We start from the raw sequence: 15,399 nt of genomic DNA on the forward strand, positions 1-15,399 counted from the left end.
TCGTCTCTCTGATATGTTCTTGGAAAGCCTCATGTCAGCGCTTCCGCCCTCAATCGCCAAGTGGGTATGGGCGCTCATCTATATACATGGTTCCATGTTGCTACAATCGGAGAGTGGTCTGATAGCATTCTTGCCTTGATATGTATATCCATGAATTCCCCTAGGGACTCCCTGCCCATAAATAAGTAGTCTATGCGGGTGTGTGTGCCGTGTGGGGCGCTATAGTGTTTGTAACCCCTGGTGTTGTACCTTCGTCCAGACGTCTTCCAGTTCCAGCTGGTCTAGAGTCTTCTGCAAGGCCCTGGCTGGCGGAGCCGGTTTTGTCTGCTTACTGTTGGATCTGTCCATCTGCGGGTTCAGTGTGCAGTTGAAATCTCCTGCCCATATCAACGATGCTCCTCTGTAGGGGGCCAGCCGGGGTGCGATCGTCTTGAAGAACTCTGTTGCCTCATGGTTGGCGGGCATATATGTTAACCAAGCACACCTCTTTGTTCTCAAGCATTCCGTACATGATCACCATTCTGCCTTCCTTGTCCCTCTCTTGTCTTATTAGCTGGAAGGGGATTCCCGGAGCTACCCATGTCAATACTCCTCTGGCATAGTTCGAGTATGTGGAGCCAAACATTTGTCCTCCCCATTTCTTAGCTATCTTGATTTGCTTTTCCTCTGTTAGATGTGTTTCCTTCAGCATGGCAATTTGTACCTTTGTTTTATTCAGCCATGCATAGACTCGTAGTCTCTTGACGTAGGCATTTAATCCCCTGACGTTTGATGTGGTTACAACCACCTGATCACGGCCTATTTCCTTGTGTCACCTCGTGGCCTTTCCATTCACATAGGCCTGCCTGTTTGCGGTGGGGCATTTTCGTTCCCTCGGCCGCTGATTCCCCTCTCTCACAGTTGATCTGTCTCTTCCCCTTCACGCTGTGTCTCACGTGTGTGGGTCTATTGCGGGTGTACCGCCTTCTTGCTCCCTGGTAGCCATCGTCGGGGTACTTGTTTATTAGCCTGCCACTTGTGCTTTGTTCCAGCTGCTTGGTGCTTTCTCCTCCACTCGTGCCTTCACTCCTCCTAACTAACCTCTCTCTAACCTTAACTATTAAACAAACACCCAGTCTTCCTTCCCCTGCTCGGGCTCCGCTGCCTCTCTTGCTCTGCCCACCGAGATGGGGCCGGCCCGCTGATGTGTGGCGCCTTAAAACTGGCATCCTAACTAACAAAGTCTTGGGGTCGCGTGTCCTGTCGCCTTCTGTGGCAATACCATCACTCTTGGCTCCTTTAATTATATTGCATCTGGCTTATGTATTACTCGTGGTGTGGGAACTACCTCTTCCTTGGCAGTCTCACTCTCGTTGCCCTGTGGGTAGATTTGCATTGTTGTTAGCTTCTTTGGATCTCCCCTGTGGGATCCCTTTTGGTCCATCTATGCTTGGGCCTCTTCTGTTGTCTCGAAGAAATACGATCTACCCTCTCTGGGTAAATATGTATCACCTTGAGTTTTGCCGGGTATAACAGCATGTAGCGGATGCCCGCCGCCCTGAGGCATTCCTTGGTGGGGCCATAGCATGCTTGTTGCCTCTGTACCAGGACAGTGTAGTCCGGGTAGATTGTTACCCTGCAAGAGTTCCTGGTTATCGCCCCCCCCTCCCGAGAGAGCGTCAGTTTCTTCTCTCTGTCCTTGAATTTCATGATCCTCGCAATCATCGATCTCGGGGGGGGGGGTGGCTCCGTGTTGGGGGTCTTCTGGTCTGGGCCATGTGTGTTCTCTCCACCACAAAGCCTTGGGATAGTGCACCCGCCCCAATCTCCTGGAGTAGGAGGTTCTCGAAATAGTTTGTAGGGTCCTGCCCTTCCTCTCCTTCCGGCAGTCCAACAATACGGATGTTATTCTTTCTGGCCCTTTCTTCAGCATCCTCCACCCTCTGTTCCAAGACCTTGACCCTCCGGAGCACATCTGACATTTGATTCTGGGTTACTGCCGCATCCATGGTGTTTTGCTGTAGCTGTTGCCCGGCCGTGCCCACCCGGTTTGCCAGGGTCCTTATGTCCTGCTGCAGGAGGCTCACATCCACCATCACTGTGTCCATTTTGTTCTCCAGGGATGTCTTGAGGGCCTTTATGGCTGTGTCCAGTTTGCTCTCCATAGACGCCTTCAGGGCCATTATGGTTTCCAATATTATGCTCTCGCTTTCTTCCTGCTGCGCTGGACTGGAAAACGCCATGGTTGTGTCTGACGGTGTAGGTTGGTCCCTTTTCAATTTTCTGGCAAAGGATTCAATGCTTGTCTGTTTGCCTCTGCTCCCTTTTGATTTGCTTGGCATTCCTCTATCCTGGCGGGTTGTATATCCATCCGTCCAGCAGTCTTCTCCTGTCTCAATCTGTCCTGAGCGGGTTCCAGTGGCGTACTTCGTCGGGTGGATTGTGCTCTCCCACGTCCACCGATTGTCCACCACCAGTTGTCCTGCAGCGCCACTCTTGTCTCCCCTCCCAAGCGTTGTGCGCCGTGCGTGTAATCTCGCCAATGGTTGCCCCCGTTGCTCTTGCCACTAGTATTGTTCACTCAAGCAGTTGTCTTATTTTGCTTGCAGATGCTCATGTTCTTGTTCTGCCCCCCATTCATAGATGGCGGTCTAAAGCTATCAGTAGGCCAGCAGGTTATTCTCCCTGCTTACTGACTTGCTGTTGGTCTTGTGTGCATACCTCTTGTGTGCTTCATGCTATTGGTTGATCTTCCATATCTCCGAGTGGGCCACGAGGCTGCTCAGAGCTTCGTCCCCGCTGGATGGTTGGATCTATGTGGCTTACCCGGATGTAGCTGCTGTATATGGCTCTTTGCCGCAGTCCAATACTTCTCGGGCTCTAGTTTTTATTCCCATAGCTGCTGTTGTCCCCTCTCTTGGGTTCCCAACCACCTGCCACCCTCTGCTTTGCCAGATAGGAGGTGCGTCTGCCGCTTCAGGGGCCCGCCTTGGTCAGTCGTGTGTCACGCTCCAGATGCTGTCTTATGCCCTGTCAATGTGCACCTTCTTCTCAGGGAGGGGCCTGTGCAGCTGTCCTTCGGCATGCCCTCCAAAGCAAAGGTCAGGGGGGAGCCACGGGTTTCCTCTCCGAGTCTCAAAGGGTGATACGTCAGCTCTGGGTGTCACCCTTTAGCTGGCCTTGTTCGCTGCATTATAGGCCTGCGGGCTTCCCAGTGTTAAGTACGCCAGGATAGGTCTGAGCCCATGTGGCAGCAGTATTCATTTATCTGTTTGGTTGTTTCAGAATCTTGGGGCAGTTAGATACCTGTTGGCATATTTTAACTGTTGATAGCTTTGAGGTTGGTGAGGGTATTTTTATACGTAGTAAGTGTTGCAGGGTTTCCTTAGAAAAATGAATATTGACGTTTTCTGGTTGTAGTTTATGGATTTAAAGATTATTGAGGAGATTTTGTTGATGTTCATACTCAGATTAGTGATTACATTTTGGTTTTAAGAATATTAAGTACGCGTTTACAAGATTTTCTGGTAATCTCTGCTTTAGAGTAATGGTAGTTCATTACATCCGAACCATCCACAATTTTATTTTTATGTATGCAGTGTAGTGACCTGCATTGGTTGTGGTTCCTGCGTGGTAGATTATACCTACTGTTGTGAAGGTTTTCTTACCAAGTGATACTTGTCCATGTGTGAATCCAGTCAGCTTGCAGTTGTTTATGGTACCCTCTGCATTGTAACTTAAAAGCATTACTATTACGTATTCACTATGTGGCTGTATTTGTAAGGTGGAACAATTATCGGAATTGCAAGTAGTACATAATCTGCCATGGTTTGCATTTTGTACAAGTTGCTGAAATGGAATGGATTCACAGTTAGGTATTGATACATACAAGAAGCATTCATTAGGGACTTGTTCCTGTGCCACATGGCTGCAGAGAGTGTATGTATGTTTCCACATGTATGAAATCTTGAAGATTTCATTTATAGGTATGTTTTTGAATTCCAGTACTTGTAGTAAGTACATTAGAAATTCTTGTGGATCCTCTTGTGTGTTTATAGTGAATTTGATCATTCCAGCACAGTAGTCCAATTGGTTCCATGTTATAATGTCCCCACAAAAATATCGCCATGCAAAAATAACGCCGAAAAATTGCCGTTTTTTGTGGGGACATTATTGCATGGAACATGCCCCTATGCCCATATATATGGCCACCCATATAATATCGCCACAACCTTATCCCGGCGATATTATGAACGGCGAGCATATATATGCGGATAATATTACCTGATACCGTCCAATTCCTGCCTTATTCCAGAAACACTGTAAGTATTGTAAGAATTGTTGGTTGCATTTCTGTGAAGGACTAACATTTGCAAACACAATTGGTCTGTCACGTTTAAGTAAATGTTTTCAAAAATTGGTGGCAATTGGAATAGAATATTGATTGCTAAATTTGCAAAGCAATTTACAACAGTTGTATTTGAAAACTTGAATGGACCAGACAGTTCTGTGTCCAAGCTATTTGTTCGGAGTTCGCGTTATTTCTTTGAAGAGGTAGTTGGTTTTGTTTGTGCACTAGATCCTTCTTTAGTTGTGGTCATTGATGAAGTTTTAGCATGGGCGTAGGACATGGGGGGGACAGAGGGGACAAATCCCCCCACAATTTTAAGTGGGGGCGGTATAATGGCATTTATCCCCCCCAGAATAAGTAAGTGTTGTTTGGCACAATGCAGCGCACTGTGTCTATGCATTGTCTGCAGCTGCTTCATGCAGCGTGTAAAATACACCTGCAGGCTGCAGCTTGCAAAAGTACAAGTTCTGCAGACTGTCTGCAAGCTAAAAGTACTTCTGCTCGCACAACACATATTTCCCAGAATGGCCACTGGAAATCATGTCCATGGCTGGAAACAAATGTCTTCACCCACCCCTCTCCCTTCCCCTGCTGACCCCCTCCACCCCCCAGTCTTATTCAGAGTAATAAGATGGAGGACTGAAGGGAGGCACCTGACCCCTTACCTGTGTGCTCTGTGCATGCATACTCACAGCCCTTTGATGAAGCAATTGCTACTGCATCCAGGCCTGAAGGTAAGTACAAAGGCAAATGTGTGTGTGCCTGTCTCTGTGAGAGAGGAAGCGATCCTGTTCATGTGCAAGTGCTATAATGGTGTATGAATGTGCGATGTGAACAGGGTTGAACTGGGCTATACAATTGTCTTGGGCACCAATGAAAAAGTGGCCTACAGTTGCAAATCGCTATTCATTCCTTTTGTGACACGGTTTGAATATTAATCAAGGAGGAGTTTTTTGATAACGTGTGATGCAAATTGTGCATTTTAAAGAATATTTATTCAGCAACACTGGTCAAAACTATTAGCTGCAGAGTGAATAAACTCATCTACTGGCCCGAATTGGCCAAAAAGGAGGCCCATTTTGACAAACAACTGGCCCACAGCAACATTTTGTATTTTTGGTTCGGCCATGGGCCTATTGCCCTATAGGCTAGTCCGGGCCTGGATGTGAGCATATGTTTGTGTTAGAGTATTTGTGTGTGAGATTGTGTGGTTATGAATTCTTGAGTGAGATTTAGTCTGCATGGGGATGTTGTGTTTGTGATGTGATGAAAAGAGCTAGGGGGATGCGGGCTGTGATGGAAGGAGCTGGTGCATGGGCACTTTGTGAGAGGATAGTGATTGCATACCTGTGCATGCATACTCAAAGCCCTTTGATGAAGCAATTGCTACTGTGTCCAGGCCTGAAGGTAAGTACAAAGGCAAATGTGTGTGTGCCTGTCTCTGTGAGAGAGAAAGCGATACTATGCATGTGCAAGTGCTATAATGGTGTATAAATGTGCGATGTGAACAGGGTTGAACTAGGCCAAACAATTGTCTCCGGCACCAATGAAAAAGTAGCCCACAGTTGCAAATTGCTATTCATTCCTTTTGTGACACGGTTTGAATATTAACCAAGGAGGAGTTTTTTGATAATGTGTGATGCAAATTGTGCATTTTAAAGAATATTTATTCAGCAACACTGCTCAAAACTACTAGTTGTAGAGTGAATAAACTCATCTACTGGCCCAAATTGGCCAAAAAAGAGGCCCATTTTGACCAACAACTGGCCCACACTAGAATTTAGTATTTTTGGTTCGGATATATATCAGTACTGCCAGTGTGAACTTTTCTTCTTACAGTGGCATTACTGGCAATATGGGCAATACTGACATGAGTTTGTTCTTATTTTTGGAATACTGGTATATATTGAAACATGAAGATTGAAAATGTGTTTTGACACAAGCAGAATACTGGGATACATTGTGTGCAGAAGGATCCGGAAATGCACTGAACAGAACTGTTGTGTACTGTTGGTAACCTAGCATTCAATGTTTGTATTGTATTCATGTGATACCCCGCACAACAAATTGTATGTTTTATAGGTATTTACCCATTGTTTCAAAAAAGCTCTGCCATAAAATGCACAATTGCAATCTTTTATTTAAAAAAATCAAATCTAAAGGGGCTTGGGGGTTTATCCCTCCGATCTCCCATTGCTTGGTATTGGAAGCCCTCACAATGGTTGGTTGCTCACACACATCCATGAGAAATATGTATTTCCGTCCAATGAATACATTAATTCACCTACAGACTCATGTGTTATCATTCATTAGCACTATCGATGGATGCTACATCCAAAGAGTGTGCTTGGAAATGGGCTTTATCCATTTTACCAAGCCCACTTTCTTAGTTGGCTAACAGCATTTGCTCACTATCCATCTCCCTTGCTTTCCCCTGTTTTTCCATTTCCTTCTAGATCTGGAATTAGGGGAACTAAATGAATCAAAATGCATATGTCTGCTTGCTTACTCTACCCTTGCTCCCGACATACATTAACTCAAGCACTGCGACTGCTATTGGAACGGAAAGGGGGATATTTATAAAGCTTCCATTGGATTCTCCAAGACAGCTACCTCTTTGTAGTTGTATTTGTTTTTGCACTTCCAACTTGCATCTTTTTGCCACAAACAAATTGGATGATAGTGGTGATAAAGCATGCTTCGAAAGGCCATACTGGCATTAAAGAGCTCTGTGAAGCACCTGGGTGTAGGACATGGGGCAGGGGAGGGACTGAGGGGACAAATCCCCCCCCACAATTTTAAGTGGGGGATATAATGGCATTTATCCCCCCAGAATATGTAAGTGTTGTTTGGCACAGTGCAGCGTACTTTGTCTACATTGTCTGCAGCTGCATCATGCAGCGTGGAAAATACACCTGCAGGCGGCAGCTTGCAAAAGTACAAGTTCTGCAGACTGTCTGCAGGCTAAAAGTACTTCTGCTCGCACAACACACATTTCCCAGAATGGCCACTGGAAATCATGTCCATGGCTGGAAACAAATGTCTTCACCCACCCCTCTCCCTTCCCATGCTGACCCTCACCACCCCCCCCAATCTGATTCAGAGTAATAAGATGGATGACTGAAGGGAGGCACCTGACCCCTTACCTGTGTGTTCTGTGCATGCATACTCAAAGCCCTTTGATGAAGCAATTGCTACTGTGTCAAGGCCTGAAGGTAAGTACAAAGGCAAATGTGTGTGTGCTTGTCTCTGTGAGAAAGCGATACTGTTCATGTGTAAGTGCTATAATGGGGAATAAATGTGCGACGCGAACAGGGTTGAACTGGGCCAAACAATTGTCTCCGGCACCAATGAAAAAGTAGCCCACAGTTGCAAATTGCTATTCATTACATTTGTGACACGGTTTGAATATTAATCAAGGAGGAGTTTTTTGATAATGTGTGATGCAAATTGTGCATTGTAAAGAATATTTATTCAGCAACACCGGTCAAAACTACTAACTGCAGAGTGAATAAACTCATCTACTGGCCCAAATATGCCAAAAAAGAGGCCCATTTTGGCCAACAACTGGCCCACACTAGAATTTTTTATTTTTGGTTCTGCCATATATGAGACCGGCCAGTGTGAACTTTTCTTCTTACAGTGGCATTACTGGCATTATGGGCAATACTGACACGAGTGTGTTATTAATTTTGGAATACTGGCATATATTGAAACATGGAGATTAAAAATGTCTTTTGACACAAGCAGAATACTGGGATACATTGTGTGCAGAAGGATCCGGAAATGCACTGAGCAATACTCTTGTGTACTGTTGGTAACCTAGCATTCAATGTTTGTATTGTATTCATGTGATACCCCGCACAGCCAATTGTATGTTTTATAGGTATTTACCCATTGTTTCAAAAAAGCTCTGCCATAAAATGCACAATCGTAATCTTTTATTTAAAAAAATAAAATCTAAAGGGGTTGGGGGTTTATCCCTCCGATCTCCCATTGCTTGGTATTGGAAGCCCTCACAATGGTTGGTTGCTCAAACACATCCATGAGAAATATTTATTCCCATCCAATGAATACATTCATTCACCTGCAGACTCACGTGTTATCATTCATTAGCACTATCGATGGATGCTACAGCCAAAGAGTGTGCGTGGAAATGGGCTTTATCCATTTTACCCAGCCCACTTTCTTAGTTGGCTAACAGCATTTGCTCACTATCCATCTCCCCTGCTTTTCCTTGTTTTTCCATTTCCTTCTAGATCTGAAATTAGGGGAACTAAATGAATCAAAATGCATATGTCTGCTTGCTTACTCCACCCTTGCTCCTGACACACATTAACTCAAGCACTGTGACTGCCATTGAAACGGAAAGGGGGATATTTATAAAGGTTCGATTGGATTCTCCAAGACAGCCACCTTTTTGTAGTTGTATTTGTTTTTGCACTTCCAACTTGCATCTTTTTGCAACAAACAATTTGGATGATAGTGGTGATAAAGCATGCGTCGAAAGGCCATACTGGCAATAAAGAGCTCTGTGAAGCACCTGCCTAAAGCCCTCACTGTGTTTGTGCCTTAATTCAGGTGTTCGGCCGTTACTGGTTGGGACACACTGGCTAGTCATGCTTTATTATGTAACCACTTTCTGCCTCAGTTGAACAATACAAACAGAAATATGAGCTAGAACATAGAGTTGGAGCAGCATAGGTACAAATATATCTTAGGACCCTTTCCAGAATGTTTATGGTGGCCCACCCAATCACAGTTGTGGAATTCTGGGCATTATTAGCCGTTTGTTGCCCAGAATTATCCTTTCATGGATGGCATTCTCCAATCTTACTTCTATTCCCTCTGTTTATTCTGTTTTTCCCCTCCAATGACATAATCCTGGCTCCCAACTCATCTTCAATCCTTGCATACAGCTCTCATTCTCTCCCCTGCCCCCTTCCCTCACACTCTGCCTGAACTGTTCTCTTTTCCATCACCAAGCTCTTGGGCTACATGATCTCTGTGCTGTTACTGACACCATTCCCCGTCAAGCCATTGCACACTGCCTGCGTTTAACCCAAATGACTCTAGTCTTCTTCCTTGACCCACTGCCGCTGCCTCTCACTTTACAAGCACCATTCAAGGGGGGTGGGCATCTCACCCTACTCTTTACTGTGCCATACTCTGGTCTAATGCTGTTGGATTGCTCTGGTCATGCTGTCATACGCAAACTCCTCTTGTTGCAGAATCCCAGAACTCCCAGTTGCCATGGCAACACTGCACAGGTAGAACATATGGACTCATTAAAACCACTTGTGTTTCTTTTTGGGCCAATCACTTGGACAGTACTTTGACACCCTTGGGAAGAAGCAATGGCAATCATTATGTGGCGTTAGTTAGCGGCCCATTTATACGCATGCAACACACAAGGCCATATTTTACCCACTCCATCTTCTGTCATGGAGCTGGCACCGCCCGCCAAAACTTTCCCTAGGGAATCGCGGCTTCTACAGGCAGGGGGAGACCCGAGACAACTTTCTGAACCCGGTTGCTATGTAATGGGATGGAGACGCATGTAACAACGCATATAGCAGTAGGGCAGCACACAGCAGGGCGCACAACATGGACTGTCCGGCTGCTGGCCTGGCCTGGCCTGATGGATCGTGTCATCTTACCATGCAAAGTCCCCAAGGTGTCCTACGTCCCCCCAGATTTTATGTGTCTCCTACGCCCCTGAGTATTAGCCTCTTTTAAGGTATTGCTGTGAGATCCTGCATAATTTGAGTCTGAAGTAGTTTTCTTTTACAAAATGTTGCTTTTTGAGGAACAGGATAGGTTTTGAGATGGGGCGTAGAGTGCAAACAGTCTATTATATTCTAGAATGCAAGGAATATCAGCGTATACTTTACTTGCATCAAAGTTGACTAGAAATAGCCCATCAAGTGTACGTAAGCCCGATAGTGCTACATAGCTCATGCCTTCTTTAAACACTCTGCTACCAATATCTATCAATGCTTTATCTAGGGTAAGACCTTGTGATTTATGAATGGTGACAGCGTATGTTAGAGATAGAGAAAATTGTTCTCTGCGTACATAAATGTCTTTGAAAAGAAGGAATCGGGCTGTTGAGGGTTCTATCCTTTTAACTTCTGATTAGTTTGTCAAAGTGAATATTGAAAAACTGAATGTTGTTGTCATGTGGGTATGTTTGAAAGCCAACAACTGTACCAAGTGCTCCATTAACTAGTCCTTGCTCCACGTCAAGGTTACATTTAAGCATTACTCTACAGTTTAAAGATAATTTAAATATTTTCTCCAAACCAGCTGTGTTAGAGATAGAGTTGTCTAAGGTATTTAGTCATGCTGTGGCTTATTCACACATGGGTAGTGTCATACCATGCGCGTCCAGTTCGTCTGTGGTTATATTTCAAGTAATGGTTGCATTTCTTTTTTCAAGATTGTTTCATTGAATTAAGCACAGCTTGCAAGAGTTGGCATCAAGAACATACAGTTTACATTTTTGTGTGCTAATTGTTCCATGACATCAGTAGCAGATGAGTTATGGCCATAGAGTGCATGGATGTGCCTGGTATTTAATATAGATTGTGCTTCTTCCGATAGTACACCAACTCTAATACTTTTGAAAAATGTTGGAGTACGTAAGGTCTGCAGACTGATGCATGTTTTCAGTTTGTTCTTTGTATTGGCAATGTTGCCAAAGGTTGACATTTCCTATGCTGCCAAGAGTTTTGCGGCATAGTTTTTGCCCTAAGGTTTTAAAAAGAGGTTCACCATTAACTGGTGTTAATTGAAGAAGAGTTATTCGTTGTCTGTTTTTAGGACCTCTTGCAGTCTGAGGTGAATCAAGACTAATATTAGGTTGGACATCATGTCCATCTCATCGATCAGCAACATTTTCATTTGTTTCAAAACTCTGCGTAGTTCCATTGTAGCTTCTGGAGAAAGTTCACAGTAGTCTAATTTGTTTTGGTGTTCTACTGAAGGAGTATTAATCGGTATAAAGTGACACCGTCTATGTTGCAGGCAGCTAAACCTGTGGGGGCATTTAAACAGCTGACAGTTTGTTGTTTATCAATTGTTGGAGGAACTTGCTGATGATTTTGATTAAGAATGTTTTGCCTGAACCAGTTTGACCACTCGTATAGCAGTATAGGTTTGTAGTCTTGACAGGTACAATTTTCAGTTTCATGCTGCATACCATGCTCAATTTGTTTTGTTATTTCTAGGAAAATGCTACACTGTTCATTGTTTAGTTCTGATTTCAGTAGAGTGAAGCCTTCTGCAGATTGCATATACTGACACATGGTGTTTTCTACTTCAATCATGGCTAATTCTGCCTCATTTGCCATTAGTGGCTGTCCAAATGGTTCTTGGCTTCCTGTTACAGAAGGTTGACTGCAGTCAGGAGTGTATACATTTAGTTGTGCTTGGAGTTCTTCTTCTTGTTACTGATCATTGTCTAACATTGTTTTGTATTGTGTAAAGTATTTGTCTGTTATAGTGCTTTCTTTTGCTTTGAAAGCATCTTCATAGGAGACATGGGTGTCTAGTAAATCTTCTTCTTTTCTCCATGGTTTAAAAAGTTGTAGTAGGGACATGTAATGCAGTTCTTAATGTTGAGGAGTTTTTTTAATGACAATTTCACATGATTAATTAAGCTCTGTTTGGTAAGGTTCACTAGGCTGCCTTCACAATATTTGACTCTGTATCTACCTTCTCATCTGGTTTAATATTATTTTTGTATGTGAAGTTTTGAATAGACACGTGGTTTCCAAAGTGGTACTCCTGTTCGGGTAGTATGTGTCTAGTAAGTTGTTTTTCAAAATGTCTTGGCTGTTAGGATCATTTTTGGCTATTGTTTCTATGTCTTCATATGATTTGAGAACTCTTTTTCTGGATTTAGCAGGACCACGTCTTAGCCATACTATGTTTTCAGATTCCCCATACAAGGCAGTACTGGTTAAATGGTCTGCGGCTTCGTAGCAGCCACATTGTCTATTGGAGAGAATTTTTATGCCCAAGCTGTACATTTTTTGTGACAGTGTTTTGTCAGATGATATATCATCCCAGAGGTCTTTCAGCTCTGTTTTTTATGCTTTGGTTAAGTAGGCTGTAACATATCGTGCAACTGCAGTGGAATTGTCTGCAGTGTATTGCACATCTATATTTGCATTCCATAGGAGGGAAATGATTGCATTGTAATCATTGATGTATTTTGATCCTTCTGTTATTTTAATGCAATATGTGTTCTTAGGTGATTTACCTTTGAACTATGTCTAACTGAAGACATGAAGTTGTTTACTTGTAGTTGAAACTGGTCTAGGGAAACCAAAGCGGCACTTGGTATAGTATTTCCCTTTGTTTTTATATTTGCAACGATAATACTTTCCACATTTGTGTCTTTGAAATTGTAAAAGTTGTGCATGTAGGTCACTGAGTAATTTGTGAAGGGATTTCACAAGTGCCATATTTGTGAATGAACTGTAAAACAGTGGCATCACTGCCTGACCAAATGTAGAAGCATCTTTAATCCATAAAAGCATGTGGATGTGTGGTGCTCCTCTAGCTTGGTATTTTTTCTCCAAAAGAAGTGTTGCACTTCTCAGAGGGGAGGCATTGTTTTATTACAAATGAAGTGTAGCATAGCAATGAAGCGATGATGGAAATATCTTGACACATTTACAGGATCTAGAGAGCAGAGTTCTCCTGGTGTTTTCATATCTATATTTGTTTTATTTTTGTTTGCTATGCGTAGGAAATCGTGCAAGTCTTCCCATGCATATTTGTCACAACTTAATGTCACAAACCAAGTGGGTGGGCCAAGGTTTCTTATCATATAGCATACATCTGCATGACGTCGGAACCAGTATTCTTTTGTACCACGCATGTTTGCTAAAAGATTTGTAATGTTTGATTGTAAAACCTCGTCTTTTTCTTGCACGTTTTGTAGTGATTGCATAGCTGACATATTTTGAAAATTGGTACCTGATATCAATGTGTGTGCAACTCTGTAGTATAGAGTTGCTAGTTCACTTTCAAAGAGAAGGTGGAATATGTATTCCACATTTTGTCTGAATCTGGGGTCTTCAGAATATATTTGTAAAGAGCGGTATTCTGATGCTGTTATTTGTGTAGGTCTCTCATCTTACCTTCCTCCTTTTTCAGTTGTAAAGAGTAAAGGAAAGGCTTGTGCTTCTACACTTTTTTCCCATATGCTGACTGAAGATCATTTGGCTTGTCACATTTGGTAAGTTTTGCAGAGCATCATCTATGATGTCTTTACAGTGCAATGGGAGAATTGTATAATGGTCTAAAATATTGGATTCTGTAGTAGGATCGAGACTTTGAAATTGGCCAGTTCCTGATGAGTCTTGAATTATTTCGGTGGTTTCCCTCAGGTTTTCTTCGATGTTGATTTCTTTGTAGTATTCATTGTTGTCTTTTAGATATTGCATGGCTTCTCTAACTTTATGTAATCCACTAGTTGCTGCCAAATTCTTTTATCTTTTGTTGGTATGCCATTTGCTAGGATAATCAAAGATTGATATATTGGACATTGCACTCCCAGAGTGTGTAGATTTTCATTTAGATTTAATGGCAAATAAACTACTTTGCCACAAATGCCTTTCAGTAATTCAGAGGGAGGTAGTTTTGCTGTTTTTGGTTCAAGGCGTATTATTGCTTGAAATGGGTGCCCTGTTTCAATTACGATGCTTTCATACAAGTTAAGTTGTTGCAGTGGTTTTGGTAGTGAGAATAATTCCAAGTTATTAGTGATAGAACGTGAAGGTATTTGGTAGTTGTCAAGTTTTGAAGTGCAGTAACTGCAAAGTATTAAGCGGTTAGTAATTTCGTATTTGTTTTCTGCTATAAGATAGAGAGCAAATTGGATCCACTTGGAATCTTCATTGTCTTCTATTTTGAACATTATGTCTACAGTTTTTGTGCTAATCTTATAAAAAGTCCTGCGGCAACACACACACACACACACATGGTTTGATACTTCAGCAGATGTGCTTTTAAACTTTAGTATTTCTTTTTTGTATGTGTGTAGTAGAAGGTTGTCATCTGTAAAGTTGTTGCTATTTTGTTCTAAAGATATTGCATTTTGTAAGTGGCTTTCAATTGCAAAATAAACATATTTCTTCTGGATATGTTCTATTTCTTTGAGTAGTTCTTTGGCTGTACCATGTAGAAGAATGTTATTTAAATTGGAATGTGCTAAAACAAGACTTATGGCATAGTAGAGTTTATGGTTCCATGTAATAATGTCGCCACAAAAATATCGCCATACAAAAATATTGCCGAAAAATGGTTGTTTTTTGTGGCGACATTGTTGCATGGAACATGCAGGGGACACCCCCGCAACTCCCAATTTTTTTTTTTTTTTGCCCAGTCGCCACATATATGGTCACCCAAATACTATCGTCACGACATTTTCGCGGCGATATTATTTATGGCGACCATATATGTGGCGATATTAATACCTGATACAGAGTTTATGAACGAGATTACTTACAATGGAATGGTGTGTTCCTATCATTTTGATTTTGTGGAAGGTGCTTTTGCAAATTGGTCCAGAACTGCAGGCTAATGAATGTCCTTGTAGTCCAGTGTATTTTCGCACTCGACAGGAGTCCATAGTTTGTAATAGTTTTATTTTCATTTTGTCTTTGCCTTTCACATACTGATTGAGGAAGTGGTGTAAAGATGTGAAAGATTTTTTCCTATGTTACACATTGATATTGGTTCAGTGGAATGGAGAGTTGATACTAAGTTTCCTGGGGATATTTCTGTGAGCAGCGTTTCTTGTTCCATAATAATATTATAAAGTTTTTCATAACCTCGTACACTGCCATGTATGGCAATTGTATTTCTTTGCTTTTGTTTGTATGCTTCTTCATTGAAATATGGTTCTGTGCTTGTGGTGTTACTCCGCTCACCTCCACAGATGTTTGCGAAAGTTATCTTTGTTGATATTCCGTTTATTGAGAAGTCTTTTTTGTAGTTTTTTAGTTTAGTAGTTAGTATTAATAGTGGTTTCATTCTGTTTAAAACTAAAA

The sequence above is a fragment of the Ambystoma mexicanum genome, chromosome 6p, assembly GCF_040938575.1.
Source record: "Ambystoma mexicanum isolate Mex_15411 chromosome 6p, UKY_AmexF1_1, whole genome shotgun sequence".
NCBI lineage: Eukaryota > Metazoa > Chordata > Amphibia > Caudata > Ambystomatidae > Ambystoma > Ambystoma mexicanum.